Source organism: Trichosurus vulpecula, chromosome 2, assembly GCF_011100635.1.
Source record: "Trichosurus vulpecula isolate mTriVul1 chromosome 2, mTriVul1.pri, whole genome shotgun sequence".
NCBI lineage: Eukaryota > Metazoa > Chordata > Mammalia > Diprotodontia > Phalangeridae > Trichosurus > Trichosurus vulpecula.
The window spans coordinates 51,249,836-51,256,998 of record NC_050574.1 but is presented as its reverse complement, the minus strand read 5'-3'; positions in this window follow the sequence as shown (position 1 = coordinate 51,256,998).

Below are 7,163 nucleotides of genomic sequence, written 5' to 3'. Positions count from 1 at the left end.
TGAGGGTCACTGGGGGCAAGGTGGCGGAGGGGAGTGGAAGAAGCCTCCTGGCTTGAGCTTTTTGTCCTCCCTGAGCAGACACAGCTAGATGGAGGCAGCCAGGCTGTGGGGGAGTGTAAGACAAAGGACAAAGGAAAACTGGCTGCCAGAGTCAGATTTGGACTGAGATGCTAAGTGAGCTAGCACCAAGAACAAGGGGCCCATTGATACATGGTTCCACGTCCACCAACTGGCAGCTGCTCTGGAAGCCAGACCTGGTCCTGGAGATTTTGGCCACCCTGAGGAAGAGGGTTTGTTTTGACTTGGGGAAGCCTCTTCCTTGGAAACCTGTGAAGGGCAACAGCATTAAAGACATGGCATTTGGAATGAGAAGGCCTAGGTTTGAATCCCAGCTTCACCATTAACTATATGACCTTGAACAGGTCATAGAACTTCTCTGGGCTCTGGTTTTCACAACAGCAAAGTGAGGAGATTTGACAAGACACCTTCCAGGTCCTAATCTGTGACCAAATCTACATCATTTATCTCTAGACTGATGGCTCTGAGGTCATAGGACCTAAGTGGTAGAGGTGGAAAGGACCTTAGAGATCATCTTATCCAAGTCTCTTAGCTAACTGAAGAGGAAATGGAGGTAAGTGACTTACCCAGAGTCACACAGCTAGAAAGTGTTACAGGCCAGACTTGGATTCTAAGGTCAGCATTCTAATTCCTATGACATGTTGAGCAGGTGGCTAATTTGTTTCCCTGATTACAATGAGAACCAGTTCATCCTCATTCATTTGTTCATTCATTCATGTTCATTCATTCATTCACTGATATTCTTCATTCATTCAGTCATACTCATTTATTCATTCATATTCATTCATTCGCTCATATTCATTCATTCATTCATTGGCAGTGTGGTATAGTGAAAATGCTACAAGTCAGGGGAGCCAGAAGAGAGTCCCTTTTAAATTCTGGTTCTAACAAATTTAACTGTGGGACTTTAGACAAGTTACTTAGGCTCAGCCTCAGTTTCCCAGGCTGTAAAATGAGGGAATTGGGCTCAGTAATGCCTAAGGTCCCTCTCATCCCTAATCCTGTTATTCACAAAGCCTCCTTGGCTAGGTCAGGGCACACTCCTGGGCGCAGAGGATGGAGGTGGCCATCCCCATGGTTTCCTTCTCCCTCCCTCTTTCCTTCCTCCTCCCCTGCTTCCCTCCCCGCTTCCACCCCAGCCAGACTTAGGCTAATGTTCCATTTTGTAAGAAGCAAGAAATCTGTAATATTGTTACTGTTAAATTAACACCATTAAAGACCAGCCATTATTAGCACTTCAAGTGGGTGGATGACTTCACTCTAATTCCAGTTAATGAGCAAGTCTTCTCTGTTTGTTCTTCAAAATCTAACATCAGTCAGGGGGCCGATTCTGGGATTAGTCTCAGGGTTCTGAGGGTTCTGTTCCCAGCAGCAATTTTTGGATGCCAGAGGTAACCCCAGGGACATCCAACTGCCCTCCCCTCTCCCCTTCCCACCTCTCTGCATCCCCGTAGCTTTCTGGCACAAAACTCAGAGATTATGTACATATTTGAAAATTATTTTTGGGCAACTATGTGGTTGGGAAAAGCTAGAGAAGCATTTTTGGCCTCTGAACTGGGAGGGACTTCACTCATGTCCTCGGGGGGGGGTCATTTTTAGCTCTGACTTTTTTTTTTAATTAATAGTATTTTATTTTTTCAGATTACATGAAAGGTAGTTTTCACATTCATTTCTGTTAGATTTTGAGTTCCAAATTTTTCTCCTTCCCTCCTTCCCTTCCCTCCCCTATTCCCTAAGGCAGCAAGCAATCCGATATAGGTTGTACATGTATAGTCATGTTAAACATATTTCCACGATAGTCATGTTGTGAAAGAAGGATCAGAACAAAAGGGAAAAACCATGAAAAATAAAAAACAAATACAAAAAAGGTGAAAATAGTATGCTTCCATCTGCATTCAGACTCCATAGTTCTTTCTCTGGGTGTAGACAGCATTTTCCATCACAAGTCCCTTGGAATTGCCTTGGATCGTTGTACCGCTGTGAAGAGCTAAGTATGTCACAGCTGATCATCACACAATGTTGCCGCTACTGTGTACGATGTTCTCCCGATTCTGCTCACTTCACTCAGCATCAGTTCATGTAAGTCCTTCCAGGTTTTTCTGAAGTCCGCCTGCTCATCATTTCTTATGGAACAAGAGTATTACATTCATATACCACAACTTGTTCAGCCATCCCCCAATTGATAGGCATCCCCTCAATTTCCTATTCTTTGCCACCACAAAAAGTGCTGCTATAAATATCTTTGTACATGTGGGTCCTTTTCCCTTTTTATGATCTCTTTGGGATACAGACCTAGTAGTGGTATTACTGGATCAAAGAGTATGAAGCTTGGTTGCTCTTTGGGCAAGAAAAGTCTCCAGAATGCTTGGATCAGTTCACAACTCCACCAACAATGCATTAGTACTCCCATTTCCCCATATCTTCTCCAATATTTATCGTTTTCCTTTTCTCTTGTTTTAATCAATCTGATAGGTGTGATGTGGTACCTCAGAGTTGTTTTAATTTCATTTCTCTAATCAACAATGATTTAGAACATTTTTATATAACTATAGATAGCTTTAATTTCTTCATCTGAAAACTGCGGCTGGATTTGTTCATATCCTTTGATCATCTATCAATTGGGGAATGACTTGTATGATGGAATATAAACTCTTAAAAATATTAAAAAAATTTTTTTAGGTTCAAATTCTCTCCTTTCTCACCTGTCTTTTGAGAAGCCAAGAAATACAAAAGGTATGAACTCTCAACTTAATGTGTGATTCTGGGTAAGGCACTTTGCTCCTCTCTGCCTCAGTTTTCCCATCTGTAAAATGCGGATAACGGTAATGACTTCCCAGAGTTGCTGAGGAAAGTACATGTGACTGAGAATCTCCCTATTACCTCCAGGATCAGTTATAGAGTCCTGTGTTTGGGATTAACACTCTTCTCAGCTTGGCCCTTTCCTACTTTCCAGTTGACAAGTCAAGAAGCATTTGTTAAGCACCTACTATGTGCCTGGCATTGTGCTGAGTGCTAGGTGTCTCTGTGCAAAGAACAGTACCATTTGCAGTTGCTGATGCTGTCCTCTCTGCCTAGAAGGACATTTTCCCCTTCATCTTTGCCAGGGCAGAACCTCCTTGTCCTCCCAGAACCACCCTTCCCCCCCACCAAGTGACAGCTTCTAGAAGAAGCCTTCTCAGATTACACCAAACCACACTGACCTCTAGTGCCCATTCTGAAGCTTGGTCATTGTCTTTGCTGGGCTTGATCTTGCCCTGGTGGCTGTTTCCTTTGCCTGGAATGCACTCCCTCCTATCTCTACCTGCTAAGACTCCTAGTTTCACAGACTCTCACGGTTTCAGAGCTTCTGACTAGTCCAACTGTTATTATTGAAAGACCCTTTTCCCCCTAGTCTGCCATACTCAACACGTGGTCATCCAGCCTGTGCTTGAAGACCCCTAGTGAGGGAAAGCCCACCACCTCCCAAGGCAGCCCATTCTATTTGGGATGGCTCTAAGTGGAGCAAAGTCTTTCCTGAACACAGAACTCAATTAGTTTCTTTCCCACTTGTATCCATTGCTCCAAATCTAATCCCTTTCTTATATTACAGCCCTTTAACTTGGAGATAGCACACATGGAACCCCTAATCTTTCCTTCCTCAGGCTAAACATCCCTAAGTCCTTCAAATGATCCTCATATCACATGGATTGTTAGCCTCTTCCCCATTCTGGTTGCCCTTTCTGGACACTTTCTGCCTTATCAATATCCCTCTTAAAAATGCGGTGCCCAGAACTAGACACAATGTCACAGATGAGGTCTGATGAGGGCAGAGGACAGTGGGACTATCGCCTCCTAACTCTAGGAAGCTGTGCCCCTCCTAATGTTGCCTACCTTAGCTTTTTTGGCTACCCCATCCCACTCCTGACTCATGCTAAGCTTACAGTCCACTGACACCCACAGATCTTCTTCAGAACATCTGCTGTCTAACCGTGCCTCCTTTGACTTCTACTTATGAAGTTGATTTTTTTTTCTACAAAGTGTAAGACTTTTTCATATTTCCCCACTGAATATCACAGAGATAAGAAATTCAAAGCCTAGCTCAAGTGTCACCTTCTACAGGAAACCTTTCCTGATTCCTCCTCCACCTCCAGCTGTCTTCCCCAAATATTACCTTGTGTTGGTCATATGTTTGTTGTATATTTCCTTATGTATGTAACTCAGGGGCAGCTAGGTGGCTCAGTAGACAGGGCATTGGGCTTGGAGTCAGCTTCTTTAGTTCAAATCCTGCCTCAGACGCTTACTAGCTGTATGACCCTGAACAAGTCATTTAATCCTATCTGCCTCAGTTCCTTCATCTGTAAAATGAGCCCGAGAAGGAAATGGCAAACCACTCCAGTATCTCTGCCATGAAAACCCCAAATGGTGTCATGAAGAGTCAGACACAATTGAAGCAACTGAATTGTGTGTAGCTCGAGGAATGAGCTCATCTGTTTAGACTATCCTCATTGGTAGAGAATAGTTACTGGATGCTTCATGCCTGTGTGAGGGATGGCATTGGTAAGAACTTGGGAGAGGAGAGACCCTAGTCCTTCTGGCTTTCTGGAGAAGAAGCCGACATCCAGGGGAGCTGGCTTCTTCCTGAGGTCTTCTCTCCCTCCTTCCAGGACTTAACCCTCAATAGAACCTACGGCCCCCCTCACTCGAAATGAGAGCCTTCCAAACCCTGACCAACTCCATTCCTCACCCTGGTGTGAAGCATCCAAGAACCGTTCTCTGCCGAAAAGGGACAGTTTTATTCAAATGGGGGCTTGAATCCCAGATTACATACATCACACACACACGCACTGTGTTCTAAGGGTCTCTCTCCCCAACTCTGACATCCTGTGTTCTAAGGGCCCTCCCAGCTCTGATATCCTGTGTTCTAAGGCCCTCCCAGCTTTGACATCCTGTGTCCTAAGGGCCCTCCCAGCTCTGACATCCTGTGTTCTAAGGGTCCTCCCAGCTCTGACATCCCGTGTCCTAAGGTTCCTCCCAGCTCTGACATCCTGTGTTCTAAGCCCCCTCCCAGCTCTGACATCCTGTGTTCTAAGGCCCTCCCAGCTCTGACATCCTGTGTCCCAAGGGCCCTCCCAGCTCTAAAATTCTGTGTTCCAGGGGCCTTTCCAGCTCTGATATCTCTGGATCCACTTGCCTGAACAGCAATGAGCCCCACTAGGGGTCTTCTTCAGGTAGACATGGGCCTGTTATTCCTGACCACACCTCCCTACTTTCAGTCCTGACTCAGGGGGACACAACCCAAGCCAAAGGCAGAGATTCCTCTTCATGGCCTCAGTCCTCTGGGCCTTTCCAGGGAAGGCCTGTTGGCCTCCCTAGATGGAAGGAGCCTGGGCTCGAGGCTTCTTGTCTGACCCACACTCTGTCCTTTAGGGCGCTCAGGGAACTCCTCTCCCCCTGCTGCCTGCCATCCCACCTGGCCTGTCCTCAAGCCAGGAGTGACATTTCAGCACTTGTGACTCTAATTGAATTTAATTGTCTCTTCTGAGTTGTGCTAAAACCTTTTCAAAGTCCCCTGAAATTAGGGGACATCGATAACACCAGCTCCTCGGGGTTTTAATCTGTGTCCTCCCTGAGAACTGTGATTAATTTTTTACAAGCTAATCATATCTCTCAGGCAGACTGTCAGCCCAGGACCTGCCATCTCTCATCAATAATGAATCCATCCAAGCAGCTTCTCCTCCAGGCAGCCTCCTGCATAATTCACCACCAGGTCTTCAAACAAAGAACCCAGAAAAGGGCTGCACTCAGCCCTCTTAATTGGTGTCCTTTGTAATTATTCCCCGGAACCGGGCAGAGGGAGCCAGGAGGTGGGCAAGGGGTTGTATAAAAACTGATCGATGGTCCCACACCTGGCTCCTCTTCTGGCACCCACCCCAGGGCTCCCATTGGCCTCCTGTTTCCAGTTCAGCTATGGGAGGGAAGGAAATGAGCATTTATTAAACACCTACTATGTGCCAGGCGCTGTGCTAAGAACTTTACAAATATCATCTCATTTTATGCTTGCAATGAGCCTGAGAGATAAGGGCTATTATGATCCCTATTTGATGGTTGAAGAAACTGAGGCACACAGTAGTCTGCTTGGGGTCACACAGCTAGTACATGCCTGAAATTGGATTTGAACTCAGGTTTTCCTGATGCTAGGCCCAGGGCTCTGTCCATTGTGCCACCTGACTACTTCCAGAGGATCAGAGAATTTCAGAGACATAAGGAGCCCGAGTGGTCCAGTCGAGTCCCCACTTAGGATCTAGAGCTGAAGGCCACAGATTCCAGGTCCCTAGCTGTCATCATAGATTACTGCTGGTTTACAGAGGAGGGAAACAAGGCTCAGTTAACATAAGGAAGTTACCAGCAGAACCAGGATACAAACCCAAGTCCCCTGGCTTCAAATTTAGACAACCTGCTGGGTGAGGCAGCCAGATGTTCAGTAGTTAGAGACCTGGGATTGGATTCGAGAAGACCTGAGTTCAAATCCAACTTCAGATACTTACTAGCTGTGTGACCCTGGGCAAGTCACTTCATCTCTCTGCCTGCCTCAATTTCCCCATCTGTAAAATGGAGATAATAGTAGCATCTACCTCCCAGGGTTGTTGTGAAGATCAAACAAGATTGTATTTGTAAAGTGCCTAACACAGTGCCTGGTACATATCAGGTGCTTTATAAATGCTTATCCCTTATTTCCCTGCCTCCCACAGTGTACCATACTATCTCTAACTTCAGAAGCTCTTTGTTGTACCCCAGCATTCAAGGCCTTCCATAGTCTCATATTGTTTCTCCTTTATCTCACTCTTGGGGAAAAGATGGGCCAGATGGGGTGGTAAGTGGAAAGGGGAGGGGAATTCCCTGAGTACCGTGGGGAGCAAGGGCCTGGGCCAGATGAGAGCGCAGGAACCCAGGCTCTTTCTAGAAAAGCCAGAAGGGCCCTCCCTGGACACTGCGCTTCTAGATGCCAGACACTTCTCTGTACCCAGGATAGGTGGAAGAATAGTGTCTTCTTGCCTCTCAGGCTTTACCTGCCCTGATCTCAAAGCCAGCAATGCCTCTACTCCCAC